The sequence below is a fragment of the Hyaena hyaena genome, unplaced genomic scaffold, assembly GCF_003009895.1.
Source record: "Hyaena hyaena isolate Hyena2069 unplaced genomic scaffold, ASM300989v1 scaffold_183, whole genome shotgun sequence".
Taxonomy (NCBI): Eukaryota; Metazoa; Chordata; class Mammalia; order Carnivora; family Hyaenidae; genus Hyaena; species Hyaena hyaena.
In genome coordinates, this window is record NW_024080815.1 from 204,435 (window position 1) to 228,708 (window position 24,274).

Genomic DNA, 24,274 nt, shown 5'->3' on the forward strand with positions numbered 1-24,274 from the left:
GGGCAGGTCGTTCCCAGGAGGGCCCAGAGGCGATGGCTGGTGGGAGGCTGGGCGGAGGTTAGAAGCCCAGATTAGGGAATAAGTGAAATGAGGAATGTGCCCACAGGCCAGATCGTTAAAGACTGCAGGCCTGCGAAGGGCCTTGGGTTTTCTCCACCCAGCAATGAGAAGCCCTTGGAGAGTTTTAAGCAGAAGAAAGCCATGATCAGATGTGTGAGTTATAAACATCATGCTGATAAGGAGTGTGGGGGTGGAGTGCGGGAGGACAAAAATGGACACAGGAAGACCAATTAAGAGGCTGCTGAAAGAAATCCAAATGATGAGTCCTAAGGGAAGGAGTAGGGAGGGAGGAGAAGGGAGTGGACAAATGAGAAGGTGCCCTCTTTGCTAGGACGGTCACCCACAGAAAGCGACAGTTGAGGGAAAGGACAAAGCCAGGGATGACTCGTCCAGGAGACGCAACTTGGGGCTGCAATCCCAGGCAAGGCAGGGGACACAGGGAGACAGATGCACCTGGCCTTAGGGTGGGGACGGCCCAAGGTGCCCGTGGGCAGCGGCCAGCAGCACAGCCTGGGGGGAGGTTCTGAGCTGGATATGCAGTTCTAGATGACTGCAGGGGGGAGGGGAGCAGTGCACGGGCTCCGCCGGGGAGAATCCTCACGGTGATGAGAAAGGGACCACGCAGAAGCCTACCAAGCTAAGGACAAAAGAGCAAGCACTGGCCAAGCAGACTGTGGAGGCAAGGGCTTTGGGGCTGGAGAACCCGGAGAGACAGGCCAGGCCAGGCGAGGGAGCACCTACCGAGGGGGGAAGGGACCATTCAGAGGCTGCAGACAAGGCGCCTGAAGAGGGAGTCCTCCCTGCTGCAAGCAGTTAGTCAGGTGTTAGCAGCCACAGCCCAGCGAAAGAGTTAAGAAGTGTTGGCAGTTCAGCCGACGTCTGCAGAAGTCTCAAAAAGAATTATGACCTTTCCTCCAACAGCCTCACTGTCTTGCTTCATTTCTCGGTGGGGCCTTCCCGATGACCCTAACTAAACTGCTGGCCACCTCACCTGCCACCCTCTCCCTTTATTTTACTTCAGAGCATTATCATGCCTGCCTGACCTTACATTCGACGTCTCATTCATTTATTCTGTCTCCCCCGCTAGAAACATGTTCTCAGGAGTAGCCTCATGAGGACAGAGAACGTGTGCCGTGTCACCTCTACAGCCACAGTGCCAGGAGTCAGTGCCTGGCACAAGAGCTTAAGCACCTTGTCACCAAGCCTCTTGGCTCATTAGCAACAATAAATATTCACTGAGCACGTATGACATGCCCACACCACACAAGATGCTGGGGGAGTGGCCGGCAAACACCCAGCTCTCAAAGCCTAAAGTTGAAGGTGAGCAGAGAGAAATACCAAATATTCAAACAAAAAGTAGATTATAATTACTGCAGAGCTAGGACCGGAATCTGACTGTGATGCCGTCCAGGGATCTCTCCTCCCCAAGCCCACGACTGTTAACCTTCTATAACCAAAGGAACATTTTACCTGAGGGAAGCAGTTAGAGTGGATAAAGTTTGGTCTTAGTTTCTTGTGGAGATCCCACACTTCCTCTACCCTATCACCAGACTCCTAAGAAGTGGAAACACCCACAATAGGCTCTGAATATTTAACCCGTACAGCTCAGTCCATCCCTAGTCCTTCTACATAAGTAGGAGGAGTAACGCCAGACTTAGGTGAGAGAAAACAGGAAGCAGCATAAATCGGGAGTCAGATCTGTGTTCAAATCTCTTGTAACCTTGGGCAGGTTACTCAGCCTCTTTCTGGTTTGATTTCCTCACTACTGACGTGGGAAAACTAACTCCCCATGTTGGAGGCTGCTGCCAAGAGGACCTAAAATGACATCTGTAGAGCACCCAGCACCACCCAGTACCTAGTGAGGGCTCCATAAACGGTCGCTCTAAACCAGTTACACCTGTTGCCTTTGTTCCCAGATCTCAAACTGCTACATTCACACAAACGAAGCCAAATACGACTTAGACTTCAAACTGAAGAACGTACACTCGAAATGCACAGAGCACAAATTGATAGCTGGCCGGATGACTAGAGGAGTTACCTCCAACTCCCACAGGTGGGCCGACCCGCAGTAAGAAGTCTCATTTCAGTCTCTTGGTCTACCGTCTCTTCCCTTCCACAGTGGCAACTACAATCCTTTCCCCAACAGATCACATCTTGTCTTCTGGCGGAAGTCCAGACATGGGCTGGGTTCTGTGTGCAAGCTGCGGCAGGGCCGCGAGCACCACGCCTCCGAGGGCGCAGAAGAACACAGTTGCCAGCCCGATGTGCACATAAACCCGCAAGCACTGCTTGGCTCCAGGGAAGGAAGTGAGCACCAGTCACAGCATGCTGGACCTGCCTCAGAGCTACAGAAGAGGTAACTGCGACATGCAAATGTCCAAATGTTATGTGCATCTCCCTTCTTTAATGGCCCAGACTCTCTATAAGTGATCTATTTTCCTAAAGTCTCTGATTCTTTATCCCTCATTTATGTCCAACCCTGTGCAGCCTGGAGCCTTCATCCCCATGCCCCGCCCTATTCTCCTCTTGTGGCATCACGGTCCTCAAGGCCCCCTGTAACCAACTTGTCACCAAGTCAGCAGCCTTCCTTCAACTTCCTTCTCTGTAGTCTCTGCTGCCCCCTTCTCTTCCCTTCCTGGGACTCTCTCCTCCTTGGCCTCTGGTTCTCTTCCACCTTCTTCCATCTGGAATTATGCACATTCCCCAAGGCTCAGCTCTCTGCTCATTATGGGGAGAACTTATTTAATCCAATGGCTTCTTCCCTTCCACATCTCCAGACCAAACCCTTTCAGCTTCGGCTTCGGCCCTGCATTTCCAACTGTCTACTCAACATTTCCTGTGGATGAACCACTGTCATCCTGAAAACAGAGTATCTAAAACCAGATGCACCAAACACCCTTCTCGGTCTCCAATCTCTGCATCTGTCAACAGTACCACTGTGAACCACCAAGTTTAAACTTTCTTTTTCTTTGGCTCCTGTCTTTAAAGTCTAAGAACACTATAAATCCTATGGTTCTCCTGTTGCAAGAGCTCTTTTTTGGTCCTTTGCTCCCATTTTAACCACTGTTAACCACATGCCACCATGTGCAGATAGCTGCTGTTCCTTTGGACAAGCCCCATGCCTCCTGTCCAGCTATCAGAAGAATGGACCTAGGATGTCACTTCTGCCATTTCACTTCTTTCCCCAGAATAACCTCAATGGCTTCCCATTGCCTCCAGGACAAAGCCCAAGTGCCTTAGCCTGACATTCGGGGTCTAGAGAAGGAGTTCGCAAACCAGAGCCCACAGGCCAAATCCTACCTACCACCTGTTTTTGTAAACAAAGCTTTACCGTGACCCAGCGGCGCCCATTCATTCCTAGCTGTTCTCATGCTAGAACAGCAGAGCTGAGTAGCTGGGATGGAGACTGCATGGCCTATGAAGTCAAAAATATTTGCCATCTGACCTTTTATAGAAGTTTGCTGACCCTGGTCCAGAATAATCATCTCCTGCCAAAGGTCTTGCCCATGATTCCTCTGAGCTCTTGCTCCTGTGGGTCTGTTGCTTAGTCCACTTTCTTTAGATCTTACACCTGCCTTCTCTAACCCAAAAACCTTATTTCACTCTTCTCTGGATTTTTCCTTCAAAACACAGCCAAAGCCTGCCCTGCTATGAGCCTGGGTGTGTCCACCCCCTACACCCCCTGGATGCCCCTCCTCTGGCCCCCCTCCTGGCATCCACCTCATAAACCTACAGTGAAATTTCACTTCTCCTATGGCTCCCTTCTGCCTGTACCACAGGCTTCTCTGGAGTCTAGGCATGGTCACCTCCACAGAGCCGTGCCACTGATAACTTCCTTGCCCTTTATTCCAAATACAGATCCTCAATAGCATACTTTGGTAAGAAGGCATCAAACAAACTTACCAGTGAAGGCCTAAGATTCCACATTTGAAAAGTTAAGCTTGGGTCCAAATGCGTGCACTCTAGCCAGCACCACCTAAAGCCAACGAAATAAGGGTTCAGCTTAAGAGAGGCTGTTTATACATTGTCTTTCAATTTACAGCCCCCAATAAGTTTTGATTTACCATCCTCTTGGGATGCCCATTTCTGTTACGTTGCCTAGAAAAATTCTGCTCATCTATCAAATCCACTGGATGGTCTGTCCCTAGAAGCCTCCCCAGTGTCCCCAGGAAGCTGGGCACCTCCCCCTCTCCGTTCCCATGGATTTCTCCCATGGCGAGACATTTATGGTAACATGTGACACATGGGAGCATCATTTCTTATTTAGGAATGGGGGTCCCTAGAGTCTAGGCTTTTCAAGAGAAGAGACCTATTAAATTTACCCCTTCTCTTACCCCACTGCCTAGAATGCTGTGGGCATTTAGGTAGTCTTCAATAAACATTTGTAAAAACACGTGGACAAATAACCCACTTAATTCATTAACACATGCCTGGATATTGAAAATTCTGCTAGATCACAATTTTCCCTATGGAAAGGCATGCCTCAGTCCCATTGCTTTTATTTTTTTTTTAATTTATTTTTTTTATTTATTTCTAGGAGAGAGAGAGAGAGACAGCGTGAGCAGGGGAGGGTCAGAGAGAGAGGGAGTCACAGACTCTGAAACAGGCTCCAGGCTCTGAGCTGGCAGTCAGCACAGAGCCCGACGCGGGGCTCGAACCCACGAACCACGAGATCATGACCTAAGCGAAAGTCGGACGCTTAACCGACTAAGCCACCCAGGCGCCCCAGTCCCATTGCTTTTAATAAGCAATGGTTTAACAGGAAGGATTAATGAGATTAATGTTCTAAATGCACACCTTTGGAATGACACTCCCCTGTGGGCAGAGAGCCTTCAGAGGCTTCCAGAATTTAAGAAGGCAAGCCCAACTCTGTAAGCAGGCTGCCGGGCCTGCACTAACTGGCCCAGCCTGAGTCCACAGCCTCAGCTTGCGTGGCCTCCCCCAGGGACCCCACAATCCAGACCAACAGGCTTGATAGCGGGCCCCTTTCTTCTCTGTATTCCCTCCATCTGGATGTCCTTCTTCCTTTCCCTCCATATTACCTCCTACTGAAATGCCATCTGTTTCAAACATTATATCCCAGACCAAGTTCATGATGGGGCCAATAAGTTTTTTTTCCTCTCTCTCTTTTGTGTGTGTGTGTGTGTGTGTGTGTGTTAAAATATACATAACAGAAAATTTATAATCTTAACCGATTTCTGGTACACAGCTCAGTGGTATTAATACGATGTGTTATTGTGTAACCATTACCACCATCCATCCCCAGAACTCGTTTCCACAAAACTGAAACTCTATACCCATTAAATGATAACTCCACGTTTTCCCTCCGCCCCCCCCCCAACCCAACCATTCTCTGAAACCCAGTATGTTTTTGTGGAATGAATAAATGATGAATAAAGATATGAATGAATCTGACCTCAACCCTCCTCACAAAAGCCAGGACTATCCCTTTCTACTAGACTTCCCTGGCACTGTCTTCATCTTTCTTGGATTTATTTCAATCAATCTAAAGCAATCCTGTTTTGGAAACTGTGACTTATTTGAGAGGTTAAGCTCTGGTCCAAAAGCATGCATTTGGCCTGTCCTCCATGTTGCTAGATCCAATGGGCAAGCCTTAGTCCTTGTCTTACAGCTTTTGACACCAGTAAACCATTCCCTCTTGTCTGACGACTCCTTTCACTTGGCTTCTAGGATAGCACTCTTGTTTTCTGCCCACCTCACTGGCTGTTCCTTCCTTCTGCTGGCTTTTCCTTACCTCCTTGCCTCTTAATGTCAGAGTGTCCTAGTGTTCAGGCCTCCTTCTCATCTCTTCTCTGTATACCTTCAGTCACCCCTCAGTGATTTCACCTAGCGTCAGGGATTCAGATATCATTTGTATGCTGAGGATGCCCAGTTTTTTCTCCAAGCCTGGACCTCTCTCTCAACTCCTGGCCAGTAGGATATATCCAACTGCCTGCTTCAAGTAAGATGTCAAAAAGACAGCAGCTCTATGTAAGTCATGTTCAGTGTCCCAAACTTAACATGCCCAGTGCAGACCCCTGGCCTTCCTCCACACCTGCTCCTCCAAGTGTTCCCCATATCAGTCTAATACAACATTCTTCAAGTTGTCCAGGCCCAACGTTTATAGAATCATTCGCGTCTCCTCTCTCTTACTCCATATCCAATCCTCACCCAAATTGGTTTGTACTTCGAAATATACTCAGAACATGACCATTTCTCACTCCCTCTGCCATTACCAACATAGCTGATTACAACAGCCTCCACGCAGGTGTGCCTGCCCCCCTCTCCTCCCTCCCACCCCCCGTGCACTTTGGCTCTTGGTAACACTCCTCCCTCCATCCACAGTCTATTCTGAGTACAGGAGGGAACTGGTTACAACATAAGTCAGATCAGGTCATTTCTTTGCTTTAAATCCTGAAAAGCCTTCCTAGCAAGGCCAATGCCAAAGGGATGAATGTTTGTATGATAGACCTGCAGGCCCAGGGGCAGGCTTGGTGGGAGGAAGGGTCTTCAGGCCACGGTCCATCTCCCATCCATCTGTCAAATGGCAGTACTGGCTGTAGCTCCTATTATCTGATTGCGGGAAGAAAGGAAACTTAAAAGGGAGACCAGTACAATCAGTCAGCTTCCTTTTCCAGTTAAGGCACCACAAAAAGCCAACAGCACTCACATTTCTCAAGAAGCACATAAGATATGTCAAGTCTGCCACCACTTAATAACTGGTTTCCAAAGATAAATCCAGCCCTTCTGGAGAATAGTTATTACCCCCTTGGTGGTGGTGGTGGGGGATCCTCCGTAAGCCCCTCTTCTTCCTGCACCCTCCAGCTGGTCACCAAGCCCTGGTTGCCTGATTGTCTCTAGACTTTCTCCCACTCCTCCTCTTCACTGGTGGGGCAGCCGGAGGTGAAGTCCAAATGAAACAACTAAGGGCTTTAATTAGCCCAGGTCTCCTCGGCTCTCCTTGGAGCTACAGTGGCAACCTCCTAACCAGTCTCCCTACCTCTACTCCCTTGTTTATTTCCAACCACAAACCCAGACACAGGGTCTGTAATGACCTTTAATAAAACCTGAATATGATCAAGTCCTCTGCTTAAAATTCCCCAAAGAGTTCCTATCTTGTTATCCTCTAAACGCTTCAAAACGTAGTAAACCATGCTAAATATTCTTTTTTATCTTCCATAGATGCTTTTCTTCCACCTTCTTAAAAAAGACCATGAAGGCCCCAATAAGGGTAGGCAAATGGTCCAGCCCCAATTAGACTACTCCACTCCCTGGCAACAACTGGCCCCAAAGGGTAAGCACATCATCCAATCTAAGCCAGGCAGAGACTTTTCTCTAGAACTGATAATGCAGATGCAGAGAAAGGAGTTGTCCCTTCACTGCAATTGCTAAACGGGGGCTTTCAGCAGTGGTGCCCCCACGAGGAGCATGGCCCATGTGCAGTAGACTGATGTCAACATACAAAGAATAGAAGACAGGGAGCCAGGCGGACCACTGGCAGCATCAACCCCCACTCTAGAACCCCTTCCTTTTGTGAACTCCTGTAGATTCCTGCCCAGCTGTGGATGGGAACCAGTAACTCCCCACTTATGCCTCCACTAGCAGGCGTCCCAACGGGCACACCATGTCATTTCCCATATCTGCATCTTATTCCACATCGTTCCCTCTGCCCGGAACGTGTGCTCCTTGGGTTTTTACACAACAGCCAGACCTTTAGCTCTATGGAGGCTTCCCTGAAGGGCAGCACAGTTAGTCCAGTCTTCCAGATGTGCTCGTCAATGCCTGGAAGGTTCCCGTTCTGTTGCACATAGACTCCTCCTGGCCCTCCCAGTCTTAGCCGGTCGCCCAAGCTAGAACCCTCATGCTTCGCCTAGTCTCCTCACACTTCCTTGATGCCATGTGGACTTTCCTCTCCTTGCTTTCTGTCCTATCACTCCCCTCCTTGTCTTCTCCTCACTGCACTCCAGCCACCCTGGCCACCTTTACCCTGCTGTTCCCGCTCCCCAGTGCTCTTTCCCCAGTTAAACACACAACTCACTTCTTCACTTCATTTGCTACAGCATACACTATAGTACAAGTTCACAAAAACCCATTTCTTTTTTCTTAGGGGCACATGGCTAGACTGTATTTCCCAACAGCCTCCCTTGCGGTTAGGAGTAAACACGTGACAGAGTTCTAACCGATGGGGGGGAGAAGTGTGTGCTTCTTCCAGACTGGACCATAAAAGGTTCCCCACAAGGGACACATGGGTGGCTTAGTCAAGTAAGCATCTGACTCTTGATTTTGGCTCAGGTCATGATCTTACAGTTCGTGAGATTGAGCCCCATGTTGGGCTCTATACTGATAGTGCAGAGCCTGATTGGGATTCTCTCCCTCTCAAAATAAACAAACATTAAAAAATTTTTAATAAAAATATGAAAAACTTCCCCCACAAGACCATCTCTCTTCTTACTCATCCTCCAGCTAAATGGAAGGCAATCTGAAGACCCTGAAGAAGGCAGAGCCGAAAGATATAAGGAATGTGGGTCCCTCGGTAACTACAAAGAAGGAGCAGCTAAACTGGAATTTTTCTGTACTAGAAATAATGTGTTCTTGGGTTGGTAACACTGAGATTTGGGGGTTTGTTTGCTACTTAACCTAACAGTTTGGTCTCCTTCTCAACAAGACCTTCTCTGACTACTCTGAAATTTTCCCAACACTTCTTAGTCAACTTCCTTGCTTTATTTTTCACCATAATCTTATCACCGTATTGGATAATGTATATTTTATTACTTTGGTCTCTATCTCCCCAAATTTGAATGTGAACTAAAGGCAGGAAACTTTGGCTTTTTATTTTTTTCTTTGCTGTATCCCCTGGGTCTAGAACAGTGCTGGCCATGTTATGGACAATCACTTACTGTTGAATGAATGAATGAATGAATGAATGAATCAAGTACATGGGCTCCAAGGTCAGAAGGGCCTCGGTTGAGGCCCAGCTCTGCCTTTATTAGCTGTGCGACCTGAGGCAAGACACTCTACCTTACTAATAGTCATTTTCTTCATCTGTAAAATGGCAGAAATGACAGCACTTTCTTTATAGAGACTGGGAATAATTAAGATTGTGAACATAAATCCCTTAGTACAGTGCCTACTAACAGCTCAGGTTCCATAAATGCTAATTGCTATTGTTATCAATGCAAGGCCAGATGACAAGGCTGGGTGTCAGGCCCTAGCAAGGTCATCGGGAGACCCATACTTGAAAGCAGGAGAAGCTGAATGGATATTTAAATGCACAAACTCTTCCAGAAGAAATCGTGACAAACACCTGGGTAGTGAGATTTAAGAACTGCCTAAAAAATCTCAGTAAATTGCCAACGATCAGAAAAACATGACAACTGGTGTCAGGGGTGATGAAAAGTCTGTAGAAAAGTGCTACTAGGGAAAGCACACCACCCGAATGATGAGAGATCACTTTGTACCTTTTAAGAAACAATTTTCACAGCAAAGCTCGAGAAAAGAGAAGCCTCTTGCATCATGGGGACGAGGTAATAAGGTTATAAAGATGGAACTCAAATAAACCACACACAGGGCCCACATGGGCCCAATTTTCCAGGAAAAATAGCGATTGCTACAGCATTCAGATAAGGGAGTCACACTTGGGCCTCAGCATAGAAAACAGCTTTCAAACATCATTAGGCTGCAGAAGAGCCACCGGGTTTGCCAAATTAGCAGTGCCAGCTCTCACCTGCCCCTCTCTGTCATCCTCATCTCTTTCTACTGACACGAGGACACAGATAATGATACCCAACACCTGTGCCTCCTTCACCATCTTCAAAATAGGGAATCGTCCCGAACGAACAGCACAGCACAGTCTCCAGAGGCCTGCCAGTGGAGACCTTGGATCAGACCTGCTCTTAGATCTCACCTCGTGGGACTCTGCAGTGCTGGGCCTTGTCAACCTGCAGCCCCTCTCAGCTCTCAGCAAACTCTCCCATCCCCACCCCTGTAATCCCTCTCATCTCCACTCTGAGCCCTCTCCCACCTCGGTACCCTTAATCACTGGCACTCCAAGCCTCTGGTCCTAGAGTCTGCTCTTCCCCCATATCAGAGGCAGGCCAGTTTTTGGTTAGAAGCAGAAATTCTGGAGCCAAACTGACTGGGTCTGATCTGGGCTCTACAGCAGGACGATCTAGGGCAGTTGATGAATTACTTTATGTCTATTTCTTCATCTGTAAAATGGAGGCAATGATAGTACCCCACTTGGGTCACTGTAGGGATTAGATGAGTTAATATACAGGAAGTGCTTAGAACCAAGCGCGGCATCTGATACACACCCTAAAGCAACAGTGCTTCAGCCAAACCGCAAACGTATCCCCAAGTGCTTTCCCCTCCATTTTCTCTATCAGCCTTTTAGCTTTGCTGGGAAGGTCCAGTCCCCATCTCAGCCAGTCCTTTCTGATGCTGACAACAGCAACTCCCCTGTCACACCTTTCTTGATACCCCCCATCCCCGCCCTAGTCTCCCTTCTCTAGCAGGGCGGAGCTGGTTACCCCTGAAGGATCATCAGTTTTAGACTTGTTTTATCCTTCCCACTCCCAGTTCATGAGCTCCTCAAAAACAAGGGTGCACTGGGTATTTTTCTTCCCCGATTTTTACTCCCAGCAACTCAGCTGACATTTGCTGGTTGAAATGGTCCATGAAATCATCAACCAGAGACTGAAACAGCAACAACAGATAAGCGGGGCAGAGGAAGCCTTCCCTGTTGCCCCAAAGTCACATGGATTCCAGGCTAAAAAGAGCCCTGGGAACCAAGTCAGTGAGGCTGGTTTGTTGGTTTCCTTCTGGATTTTCCTTATGACCAACAAAAAGCCAAACTGTTTTGGCAAGTTTGCAACCTGCTTGCACTTGGCTCTACAGTAGGGTGGTCTTGGATGATCTTAGCTTCCACTGCTAGGAGCACTTCCTGACAGGCTCATTATGGTTTAAGGAGTCATGAGGGGGTTCCTCCCCCTCAAAAATCCTATTTACTTTTTCTTGCTGTAGGGCATTTCTTAAAAACATCATGAACAAGGGATCACTCTTTATTTTATTTTACTGCTTTAATCAAAGCATCAAAAATATAAGGATACAGAATTCCTCAATTTGAGCAGATAAACTACTCCTTACGAGAACGCACTGGCTCACCTCTACACTTAGGAATAAACAACAAGTCATGTATTACTTGTAAATACACAGCCTTTCACTTGTATCTCATTTCACGTTACTGTTACCCTGCTTCTTCGTTCATGGAAAATACAACAAAAACATTTCTAGCATTTAAAGTAAATTTTAAATAGATCTTCACGACATTTTTCTCGAAGAAAGAAATTCTGATTCTCTATGTGATCTTGGGCCATTGCCATTAGCTAGATAAATGTCAACGTAATAAAATCATTCTGCAGTACACAAAGATGGCTAATGTAGCATTAGCTGAAAGAACAAAAATTAAAAGCAAGCTAAATGCCCCATAACAAACTCATGGCTTATTGAAGGCACTCCCTTGATAGAATATTATGCGGCCCTCTTAAATGAGCATGACAAAAACAAGGGAGCCATATGGACTAGGCTGACATAATCTCAGTAGTAAAGGGAATGCAGATATGTAAGCATATGTGTTGGAGACATCAAGGTTGCCCCGGCTGGGGAGATCAGGCCCAGTGTTTGATATTAGATGCAAAGGAAGGTAGGAGAAAGCAAAGAGGAAATCTTATGCAACAAGCCCAGAGAGAATGGTGGTAGCTGTATGAGAATGAGACCCCTGGACACAGGGCAGGGCCATGTTTAGGAGAGCAGAATAGAAAATGGGAAAGGCTCCATGAAGCCAAAGTCATTTCAGGAATTCCACCCCAAAGTATGCAAGGGGGATGGGAAGAGAATCCTTGCTAGTTTTGCAGAATGAATCAGTCCCTGGGTGAGCGAACAATTTCCAAATGACACTAAATGTCAAGCTTAGTCCTCTCTACAGTGTAGCCACGAGGCCTCCCATCTGAAGGTTCAATCCCACCCAAGACTTCAGGGTGGGGCTGACCCAAAGGGGGAGTGATTTAAGAGTCTCTAGCCTAGAACCCAGGGATGTAGCATTCTGCTAACCTGGCAGATAAAGAAAGTAAACCTCCAAGAGAATGAGCATCTTGACCAAGGCCCCACAGGGAGTTACGGGCTATGCTGACTCTTAAATCTGAGTTTGCCAATCCCTGGGTTTAAAGCTCTTCTGAAGAACACCCTGGTACAAAACTGACTGATGATTCAGGCTGACTAGCCCAGCATAGAGCGTAGAAAACCAGCTCACTCCAGAGAAACAGTGGCTTATGAATTGGTGAGCCCAACCAGAGCAGGGCAGGAAGATCCCCATGACCCAACAGTACCCCTCAAGGAGAAAAAGTCTGCTCCTACACCCAGTCCGTGCTAAACCCCCCACTTTTTTTTTAATGTTTACTTTTGAGAGACAGAGCATAAGCAGGGGAGGGGCAGAGAGAGAGGGAAACATAGAATATAAAGCAGGCTCCAGGCTCTGAGCTGTCAGCACAGAACATGATGTGGGGCTCAAACTCACGAACCACGAGATCATGACCTGAGCCGCAGTCAGATGTTTAACCAACCATGCCACCCAGGCTCCCCTAAGCCCTCACTTCTAAGTCCTCAGTCCCCTGCACTTTGTTGGTTCAACTGAAGCTCTGCTGTCCTGTGGGTGCCAATGTCAGTCCCTAACGGCATGGCCTCTAGCACTGGTATACCACATGTAGGTCTCACAAGACAATCTATCTCTGGACAGGCGACAATGACTTGAGAGCTCCTCCTCACCTCCCCTGACCCCCTTGATTCTTATACCTATCCACCAGAATCCCTAATGGACACTTCCTGCCAAATACAAGGGGTCAAACTCATTCCCCTGGCATTTAAGGTCTCCCCTCATATGGCCCAAACCATCTACCAAATCACGCCTCCCAAGGTACCCACCCTCCTCCCCAGATCGGGCAGGGGCTGCTCTCCTGTCCCTTATACCATCCCCAGAAGCCATGCTCTCCCCACCAACCCCAAATCCCCCCAGAGCCAGCTCAAGTTTTCTCTGCTCCTCCCCAGCCTCCTCCAAACATGCTGATGTTACTCACACAGTCTCCACTGAATGAATATAAGTTGAATCACGCAGTCTTCTTGGGTCCTGTGCAGCCAAAGGGCCAGACTCTCACTTGTGGAATGAACAAGTCACCCAGATACCGTCATTCAAAGGACTATGCACAGGAGGCACTCTGCTCCCCCAAATGTGTTCTAAATATACCATTAGAGATTTTGTCACTTCGGTGTTTGTCAAACTCTCTCCGAAACACCTCCTGAGCACCTACTACATGCTACCCCATGGGTACAAATCCAAACAAACTCATCTTTGCCCCACAGGACTTGGGGCTCATATAGGGAGAAGAGTGAGCCATGTTCCACTGATGCGTTGTGATAAATGCCACAGAGAGAGAGGGCACCAAGGGAAGGGCAGCAGGGAGCAGAGGTGCCCACGATGCACTTCAACCTGAAAAGGGGCTGGGAAAGGGCTCAGAGAAGGCCACGTGGGAGCTGGTCCCAGAAGGATAATCAATACCAATGAGGAAGATGATGGCAGCCAGTGCTTACTCTGCACTCACTTATGCTAAGCACTGTAAGAAACACTTCACTTGCTTTATTGCAAACTTGTTTCCTCCTTTATTAGTGAGCCCCTGCTATCTGCTGGGCACTGTTTCAGGCATTGGGAACACTGGTCTCTGCTCTCACAGCTTACCTTCTACTGAGAAGAGACAGTAACCAAATAAGTAAGTAAACTATAGAACATGTTAGATGATGTTAAGAGCTAAAAGGAAAAATAAAACAAAAGGGGAACAGGGAAACACCTGGGGGCCAGTGGGCTGAATGGCATGACTGTACACAGGGTGACATGTGAGAAAAGAATGTGAGTAACCACACCATACACATATCTGGGGGAAGAGCATCCAAGGCAGAGGGAGCAGTCAGAGGAAAGAGCCTGAGCCTGAAGCCAGCCTGGCATGTTGGTGGAACAGCAAGGACTCTGATGTGGCTAGAGCGGAGCAAGAGGGGTCAGGTGGCATCAGTGCATTCGGCCACATGAGCTGTGCACCTCGTAACTCAGGGGGGCGACACCCATGTGTGCCAGTGAGCTACACCCAACCCAGCTTGCTTGGTTACCCACAAGGCCCTGGAGTGGGAGATGGGCTCAGAGAAGCACCAGGCAGCCCTGCGGGCCATGCTGAGGATTTGGTTTTTCCTTTGAGAGAGACAGGAAGCTCCTGTTGAGAGCGTTCTGAGCCAGATGCACGACTTGATTGGTCCCCTGCTCCCTGGGTCACTGGGCAGAGAGAACACAGAGCACGGCAAGGTTGGAAGAGAGAGACCACTGCAGAGGCTACTGCAATGATCACACTCAAGTACATATAGTGTTCCCCTCCCAAACCCATGAGGTAGTTCTATGACCACTCTTTCACAGATGAAGACCTTGAGGCTCGGGAGAAATCTGGTAACTTACCCAAGGTCACTGAGTTAGGCAGTAGCAGAACCACCGGGACTGGGAAGCAGGGGAAGAGAACATTCTAGGCGGAGGGAACAGCACCAACCATGGAGCAGGAGCTTGGCAGGGCCTGCCATACTTAGGGAAGGGCAGGCACATGGTCCAGGGGATCTAGAGCATGAGGGCAAATGACAAGGGCAGGCACTGAAGCCGTGTCTGTGCCCTGTCTGCTCACAAAGATGCCTACAAGCAGCGTCCAAGCCAGTCTGGCTCCCTGGACCAGAACAAGCACCTCCTAACCCAGCTCCCTGCTCCATGCCTATCCTTCCCACTTCAGTCCATGGGTAGCCTGAAGAACCTTTAGAAAACATGGATCATTTATTCTCTTCTTGCCCTCAATGCTCCAGTGGGTTGCCATCATACCAGGCACACGGGAGACCCTCAGATGACGTTGAATGAATAGATGACTCCCTCATCCCTACAGCCTCACTCAGGCTTACCCTGTTTCAAACCGGGGGAAAGGATGACTTCTTCCTTCCATCCTTAGCAGAGGGAAGCAAACTCTTGCTTAAGGGTGCTGGGGTGCCTGTCAGCCAGAAGACTGAGGACTTCTGCCTGGATCAAGCCAGGCCACCGTATCAACTAAATTGAAACCCATGAGGAGAGAGGGGAGCCATTCAGACTACCTAAGATGCAACTTTTGGATCAAACTTGTTTAAATACAACTGTTTATTCCAAAGCAAACTGGACACTCTCCACCATGCTACAGCCAAGTAAAGGAGGCCTGCACATGGCCTGGGCCATGATGACTGTAAGAGGTGCACTCCACACAGGAGCCGTAGCCCTGAGGCTTCAAAGCTCCCCACGACATTCTCAGGAAGGATGATGTGTATAGGAGATGCCAGCGGCCCCAGAGCCACAAGCACGAGGCAGGCAACAAAAGACTTTCCTCACCGAGTCTGTGTATTTAAGGGGTGGACCCAATGACTGTATTCCTCCCTGAATACAGGGAACCCCAAAGTTGTCTCAGAAACTGGGGGAAAACTATGAGACTGAGGTAGAAACAAAATGACAAATTTCAGCTGACAGATATCTGGGACCAAGGGATAGATTTCCCAAAGGATGACTACCCTCTCAGGGCCACACTCATTCCAAAGCCCTTTGCTCTGTGTAGAAAGAGACACACATGCATGCATATATGCAGATATATTTTTGAGGAACTGGTAACACCACCAAATGGGTGAGTATAGCAAACAGGTTCTGCCACCCCAACCCAAGAAAATTAACTGAGTAACACAGAGCCTCCCTTAGGCCCTGGTAGGGAGAGTTAAATGATCACTGTGGGAATGACTTATCCCCTAGGTGGGAGAGGAGTAAGGGGGGGTCTGGAAGCCCAGTGCATCCTAGACCCCTTTGTGAGGCAGGTGGCTTGGTTTCCCAAACTGCATTGAGCCAGTGTGAGGTGAGCCTCAAAGGCCTTGTTCCTTGAACAGGAAGATGGGAGGAGAAGGGTCAGAAAACACAGACATTTAGGGCTGTAGGAGGAAGGGTGCCGAGTTTCCATAGGAGGGAGGGTCCTGTCCATCCTGGTTTTTCAGAAAGATGGGGCACAAAGAACAGGACAAATGGCTGAGCCCTCGATCTGTAATAGAAAAGAAGACTCGACAAGGAAGCTCAGGGAAATCGCTTATGTCTACCCAACGTCAAGCTCTTCTGGGCAGTCCAAATCCAAGCTGACAGTGATGCTCCCAGATCCTGTAAGTGTTGGTGATCAAGAGTTGCAGGAAGGGCAATGACACAGTAAACTACCTTGAATACATGCAAGGCCAGAGCTGGAGAACAGGGTGCCAGGGAGGAGGTTATGAAAACTAAAACACCAACAACAAAACAGAAGACCCTGTCCCTGAAAGGATCAGTCCAGTATCCTGCTAGAAGGACACGGAGAGGCCAGGCCTCATTGCAAGTTGCAAATAAGAGGGAAAACACAAGCTCGGCCATGGAAAAAGCTGCAGCAAGCACGGGTTGGGACTTCTGGAGGAAGTGCCTCTGGGCAGCCAGAGACGGGCAAGTGTAATGACCAAGAGAGCCGGTCCCAAGCTCATGCCTCTGCTTTTGCTCTTTCCACCTGTAGGCCCAGACCTGGCCCAGGCGCACCAAATGGGAGAAGCAGCTCAGTCTTACCGAGAGATCTCCCCCATCTCCTCCCTCCCCACCAGAAAGCACAGGGGGCGGACTAGGAGGAGCCAGGCCTTTGAATCCTCCCAACCCCAGCCCTCCTGCTCCACTACAAAAGGGTGCATGCAACCATCTCTGGGGCCGCTCTCACAATCCGTAATGAGCTTCATTTATTTCCCTGTGAACCGTTTCTCTCTCCCACGAGGATGAAAGCTCCATGACAGCAGACAGCAGGTCTGCCTTGCTCATCACTGTACCCCCTGACAGCATCTGGAACAGTGACTGCCACATTGCAGGAATTCAACAGAGCCGTGCATGGCTTCAAACACCGAGCTGGAGCACATCCTGCCGGGTGCGGGCCAAGGGCTGGATGCATGGCCCAGTGACGTCCCCAAGGTTCTGCGGCCAGCTCAGCAGCCCACCCTCTCCCTACAGTCCTGACCCCTCCTCTTCATTCTGTCTCCAGAGCACGCCTCAGGCCACTCACCTGAGTGTTGACAAGGGCAAGGGACAGCTGTGACAGAAAAGAACAACAATTAGTTCTCTTCAGTCTGTAAACGTGGTGGGAAGAAGCCACCACCAAATCTACAGTCACAAACAGAGGGAGGGGAACATGCACAGAGGACACTGGAAATGGAAGAGTCGGAGAGAACGAAGGACAGGGTCACCTGATCCCAGGATGATGGAACTGGGGGGGGGGGGGCTGAGGAACACGGGGGTATAAGATAAACGAGAACAGTCACACGGTGAATGGGAAACCTGCAAGATTCATTTCCCTAAGTGACTGTAAAACAGGCTGGTCAAATTCCAGGAGCAGAGCCCCCAGACATCTTTCCCAGCACGCCACTGAACGATTGCTTTCTGTGTTATTTCCACAAGGAAAATGTCCTCTTTCTAACAAATTTCTTACCTTGTCAGAAAATAACCTGGACAGGACTGAGTTAACATGAGAGCATCTAGCCCAGGCCAGGTTGCCTAAAATCAAAATTCTTCATTTGGCTGGAGGGTATTAATTTATGAGACTCATTTTTAACTAGCTGCTTACGGTTATAAGAGTAACACACGCTCACTGCTGAAAAATAGAAAACCACAGAGAAGGAGATGAGAATAGAAATCACCTCAAATTCTACAAGATGAGAACCACTCTTAACACATTGGTGCTTTTCCCTCCTTCTATGCGTGAGCCTTTAACAGAGTCAAGAGCATACTGTGAATTTAAGTTCAATTCCTGCTTTTTTTCAGTAAAGTCCAAGTAAAAATACTCCACTGCGTTCCAGGAAAGAAGGTCATCGTTAGTGAATAAACAAATACAATAACAAAATGAATCAAAGTTAAAAAAAATATTTTTATTATCCACTGAGCCCCCATTTATCCAGCAAAAGAAAAAAAAAGCACTCTGGCCAGGATAGAAACAGCCCACAGGACAGAAACCATAAGCTTATATTTGTATTCTCTTACCTATATCATATTTTCAGTAAACATTCATTGTTTTGAATAAGCCACATATTTTTCCCAAAATTAATAAAAGAATTTTATAACTACATATTACTATTTTGAAGCAAGAAGTCAAGTTCGGACAGTTTTGGGAAGGTTTCATCTTCCAAACTGTAGGTAGACCAGACCTGTTAAAAATGATCCGTTCATATACATGGACCATGACATCCAAATGGAAGTCCTAGCTCCCCTTTTGCTGTATTCTGTCACCTCATCAGTGGAGTAAGTAAATGGCTTTGCCAAATACATATTGCGTGTCCTATGCTACCTGGTTGGGAGCTGTCCAGCCTGCCCACACCCTGGTGGGGTACATCGCTGTACCTTGGTCAATGAAGGCTTTGGCCAATGACGAGCAGAAGAACCACTCTGCCTAGCAGAGGAGGCTGTCCAGGACCAAGATCTCCGCACAATGCATTTTCCCCCACCTCTCATATTTCACACTTCACTCAACAAGTATGTCCGTGCCAGGCACTGCACCAGGGGCTGGGGACACACAGGCGAATAACACAGATGCTATGCCAGTTCCCATGGAACTGCGGTTTGCAGAGCACTTCCCATTCCTTTACTCACACTAAGCCTGGGAGACAGGAAAGGCCAACACCATTACTCCTTTATTGTAGATGATAAAGCCAATGTTCCTCAAAGTCTTTTGCCCCAGGTTAAGAAGCAGAAGAGGTTGTACTCAAATCTAGGCCTTCTGACTCCTAACTCGGTGCTCTTTCTACTGTACCACATACATTGATGAATTTCCTCTAACTGACAACTGAAGTCTTCTGGATTATTCATGTTCCCTCCAGCACCTCAGTTCTATCCCTCCGGCACCTTGGTTCTACCTGGCTGCCTGGTCTCTGAGCAATGAGTTGCCCTGACTTCCAGATGGTTACATATGCCCCAATTTCTGTGTGCCCGCCTAGATTCTGACTCTGGACTTAGGCATCATCCCAGCTCTCCTGGCACCAGCTTCAAACTCTATGTAATCTTCCCATTGGCACCACGATGTAACATGCTGCAAGTTTCCTCTAATGTTTGATATCCTCTCCACTCTTAAACACAGTTTTTGCTGGACTCATGACCTCCCACCTAAAGATGTTTCTCAGCCTCCTTCAGAGTTAGATGTAGCCGTACAACTAAGTTCTGGCCCCTAGAATAAAAGAATGTGCTACTGTCAGGTTTGCCCTTAAACTGACTGCATGTGTTCTCCCCGTAACCTTTCCCCCAGGAGATGGTAAAAATGGAAGCTTCCACCTTCAACTACCAAGCGGAAGTCACATGCTGAAGATAGAAGGCTTGGACCTCTATCTACTATGGACTAGTTTCAGCCATGGTGTCTGTGGATCTCTTTAATACAGAAACTTGCTTGGTGTCCCAGCTGAAAAGGCTTGAGTGAGACCAGTTCTACATTCTCCTAGTAAAACCCCTTGCCACCAAGCAAATACTTTTTTTAAATAATTTTTTAAAAATGTTTATTTCTGAGAGAGAGAGAGAGAGAGAGAGCACGAGCGAGTGGGGGAGGGGCAGAGAGAGAGGGAGACAAGAATCCAAAGCAGACTCCAGGCTCCAAGCCGTCAGCACAGAGCTCGACGCGGGGCTTAAATCCATGAACCGTGAAATCATGAACTAAGCTGAAGTCGGACGTTCAACCCACTAAGCTACCCAGGTGCCCCACCAATTAAATATTTTAAAGGGGAGGTTCAAAACTGTACGAGAAAATGTTTCATTCAGGTATGTTTCATGGAAAACTTCTTAAAAAATGAAATTAGCAAGACCTCAAAGATGATTTATGTTCAGATCACAGGAAAAACTGAGAGGGCCCAGAGAAGCAAATCAGCTCCCTGCACTTACAGGAGGGAAGAGAGCTCTAGGTGAGAAGCACGACCAGCCCTCTCTCCTACAGCAGTTCATTGCATTCCTGGAAAAGACACCAAGAGCTTAAATGATGTGAGCCAAGGCTAATTTCTCCATGGAAACAATGTGATAAAGGAGCTTGTGTTCCTAACCAAGAACCTGATGGTCAACTTTTAAAAGACATTACATAAATTCCATGTTTTATCACCTATTAAAGCCTTTGGACTTTTTTTTTAATGTTTGTTTATTTTTGAGAGAGAGAGAGAGAGAGAGAGAGAGCGAGCATGTGTGCAAGTAGGGAGGGGCAGAGAAAGAGGGAGACACAGAATCTGAAGCAGGCTCCAAGGCTCTGAGCTGTCAGCACAGAGCCTGACGTGGAGCTCGAACTCATGAACTGTGAGATCATGACTTGAGCTGAAGTTGGATACTCAACCAACTGAGCCACCCAGGTGCCCTAAAGCCTTTGGACTTTTAGAGCTAAAAGGGCTATTGATCCAACAATACACCACAAAGATATATGGGTGTCCTATGCTATACAGAGTAGCTGCAAACCAATTGCCCGACATGACAACCAATTACATGACCTTTTATTTATTCTGATTCACTAACAGTATGTAGCATAAAATAGTTCACCTTAATAATCCCTGCTGACTTCTCAATATAGTAAATCAGATCACTTAACAACATCTTCAACAGAGAAAGCTAAGAGAAACTTGGGAACAGAGTAAAAGTCAGAAAAAGCAGTGTGTAAGTCCTGGCTGTGCCACTGACTTAGCTTTGGGACGTTTGGGAAGGGGGGGGTGGTGAAACAGCAGCTTAAACTCCCCAAGTATTTCATAGCCGGCAAAACAAGTCTTTATAACACCTCTCCGCATGGGGCTGTGGTGAAAACTAAACAAGACAACGCATGTAAAAGCTACTTTGTAAATCACACATGGAGGTAAATAGCAACATCAGGATCTTGACATTTGCAAAGGCTTTTGTGGGAAGATTCTGACAAACATGGAATAAACACTGAGCAGACTACAAGCTACAGGGCCACTTTTTGCAAAACTGACCCAGAGCAATTCCTTTCACTGTCTTCTTTTTCTTTCCTTAAAATTCCCACATTAGCCAGCAAGAGTTAGTCAATCTGCTACATTCAGCGTGGCATCCTTTTGCTCATGAACTTTAAGCAGCCGGTGAGAGCTGCTCGATGTCAGCCATGGGCTATGAAGAACAGTGAGCCATAGTGAGCTGAGGCCCCTGAGTGACATGTCACTTATCAACCAAAAATGCCTTCTAAAGATCCACCGTGCTGTCAGAAACCTCAAAACCAGGGGCAGGAAGCACATGAGGTGCCAGGGATAGGAAGAAAGAAGAAGGTAGCAGTTGAGATTGCAGGCTCTGGAGACTGTTCTGGGTCTGAATCATGTTTTTTCCACTCACTGTGTGTTACCTGAAGCGTCTCTGGGTCTCAGTCTCCCTAATTAGAAAGTGAGACTGCCAGTGTCGACCTCACAGGGCTACTGTATTAAGTGGGGAAAGGCATATAAACATTTTGAACAGTTCTTGGCAGATGGCAAATAGTCAAAGGTTAGATATTGCTATGAATGATAATAATAATAATCCATGCAAAACTAAGAAAAATTAAGATTTGGTGCATCTCCAATAAAGACTTTGCTACAGGCTTCATAATCAGGTATTACCTGGACAGCATGCTGGCTCACCCATTAGCCCCTAGGCTAATTAAGTTTCTTCTGGATTTCTGCCTCATGCCCCAGGATAGGTGAAACATTCAAGCATACCCAACTGGCCAGGTGGCTAGATCCTGACACTTTTTTTTTTTTTTATGGTTCACAGCTGCCCATCTCTATCCTGAGAGGTGTGTCCAGAGGACAACAGATTAACGTGAATATCTGTGCGTAACCTTTCCAGCCATGCACAGGCTGTGGCTCCCCATCTCTAGGGTGAAATGTATCATCACCTTTAAAATATGGTCATACCCAGCAAAGTCATACCCGTCAGCACTCATCTGGTGGACAGCGCCTCATCCCTAAACTAGCCCCGGGGGCGGGAACTTTCAGCTCCCTCCAGACTATCCCTGCAAGGCCAGCACACCTTCACTAGTAAAACCACAGCAGCTGTCCCCTCAACCAGGGAGCAACTTTGAAGCTTTCAAAACCCTTATTCTTTCCTTATCTCACTCCAGCATCAGAACCACGCTGTAAGGGGCTGGACAAGTATTGTTACACCTGTGCCACAGATAAGGAATCAGTCACAGTTTGAGACATTTAAGTAATTTGACTTAGCTATCTGGTGCTTAAGTAGCAGAAAGAAGCAGCCTAGAATGCAAGTTATCTTGTTCCTAATCTGGTGCTCTTTCCAGAAAATGTGGGTATTTGTTTTTAAACATTCAACTCTCATAATGGTGCTTTGCTTCTGGAGAATTCATTAACCAAGGCATTTTGGTCACAGTACAGTGCAGATTCACATACTTGAAAGGCACTCATAGGCAGATGTTCCCTGCACTCTAAAGATCTAAAGGGTGACAGAAAACAGCCATGCCGATTAACATAATTGACAATTCCCAGCTCTGGCTCCCTCCAACTCCTGTCTGGATTCAGCTAGCAGCCTCCTATCAGGTCTCTGCTGCAGCTAGTCCTTCTTTGCTTGCATCCAACAGAAATGCTCACACTGGACTAATGCTCTAGGAATAATTATTTCACATCACTGAAATGGTAATCATAATCACAGTAGAAACAACTTTAGTGATTCTGCTTCCACTGCTTACCAGTCTTTACCTCACTAGGCAAACTTTGACTTGTCACTTTACCTGCAGTTTCCTCATCTACAAAATGAAGGAGTGGGCTAAACAGAGCCTTGTTCACTTCCAACTCGTGACTCTAACACCCCAACTAAATCCAATCCGGCAGGTGGAGGACACTGAGAGACAGCAGAGTCCAATGGTCAAGGGCTTCCATGACTTGGTTTTTAAGCTTGGACCCTCTACCTTAGGGAGGTCTCTGGATCACTCTGTGCTTCAAGTTCCTCATCTCTAATATGATGCTAATAATAGTTCCACTATTATTATTGTAGGCATTAAATCAGATAATACATGTGAAATGCCAAGGACATAGATGACCAATTGGTATCATCTGAAATGGCATGCATCATGTTTAGGCACTGACTGATTTTCCAAACTTAAATTCCCACCATTTGAGAACTCTCCATTTTAGGCAAGTCTCTGTTCCTGAATACAGGTTAGTCATTCCCACCTCTGTGCTTTTAATGGTGCTATGTACCCCCACCCCATCTACTCCCTGGTCTGTGAATCTAAATCCTACCCATCCTTAAAGGTTTGGATTAAACCTGATCATTTCTATGAGGCCTCCTCCCTACCATGACAATTCACAAAAATCTCTCTGGTCTCTGAATTCCTGTAGTAATTGTTGATAGTCTAGACTACTTTATTGACATTATACATGGCGTTGGATTATCTTTTACTGACAGATGAAACTGAAGGCTCCTTGGCCACAACAACTCTTTTGTTTTGTTTTTTTAAGGTTTTATCTTTTAAGTAATCTCTACACCCAACATGGGACTTGACCCTACAACCCTGAGATCAAGAGTCACATGCTCTACCAACTGAGCCAGCCAGGTACCCCTACAACAACTCTTTCTGCTCTTCCTCTAGGTGTAGCCTGGGTACCAGGTATAATGGCCCTTTAGGCTTATGTTGACTGAATAAATAAATGTGTAGTACTATGCCCAAAGAAATACACAGCATGTTTTCTTTTGGTTGACATGGCTCAGCTATTGATTTGTTGTACTTAGAGGCCAATTAAAGATAACATAAAGATGAACATCAGCCAGGCAGGGACAACTATGGACAGTTAGGTCCTGATCATCAATAAAGGATACTGATATCTGGCCAACCTGAAGAATAAGAAAAACACAGATGTCAAAAGGAAGTGGTAACCTAAACTCCAAAGCGCCTTCCAAGGCCAAGCTCATGAGCCTATACAGTCAGAGAGGAGAAGAAAGTTGAGGTTTTCTTAGGCTGCGTTCATTCATTCAGTAAGTATTTATTGAGTGACTACTCTGTGCAGTCACTGTCTTAGTTGCTGGGGATACAGCAGAGAACAAAACAGACAAAACTTCCTGCCCATATTCTAGCATCTGAGGAGGAACACT

At 47.2% G+C, this 24,274-nt stretch overlaps 1 protein-coding gene across 9 annotated transcripts in view; it reads right to left on the reverse strand.

Annotated features, from left to right (window-relative positions):
• The window catches only part of ARNTL (aryl hydrocarbon receptor nuclear translocator like), a 98,032-nt gene that overhangs the window by 64,632 nt on the left and 9,126 nt on the right, over positions 1 to 24,274 (reverse strand). The window contains exon 2 of one of the 9 annotated variants that reach the window (XM_039240855.1): positions 3,964 to 4,036. The exons of the other annotated variants lie outside the window; for them this stretch is intronic. The gene's annotated coding sequence lies outside the window, so the exon portion shown is untranslated. The remainder of the gene's footprint in view (positions 1 to 3,963; positions 4,037 to 24,274) is intronic. 9 annotated transcript variants of the gene reach the window in all.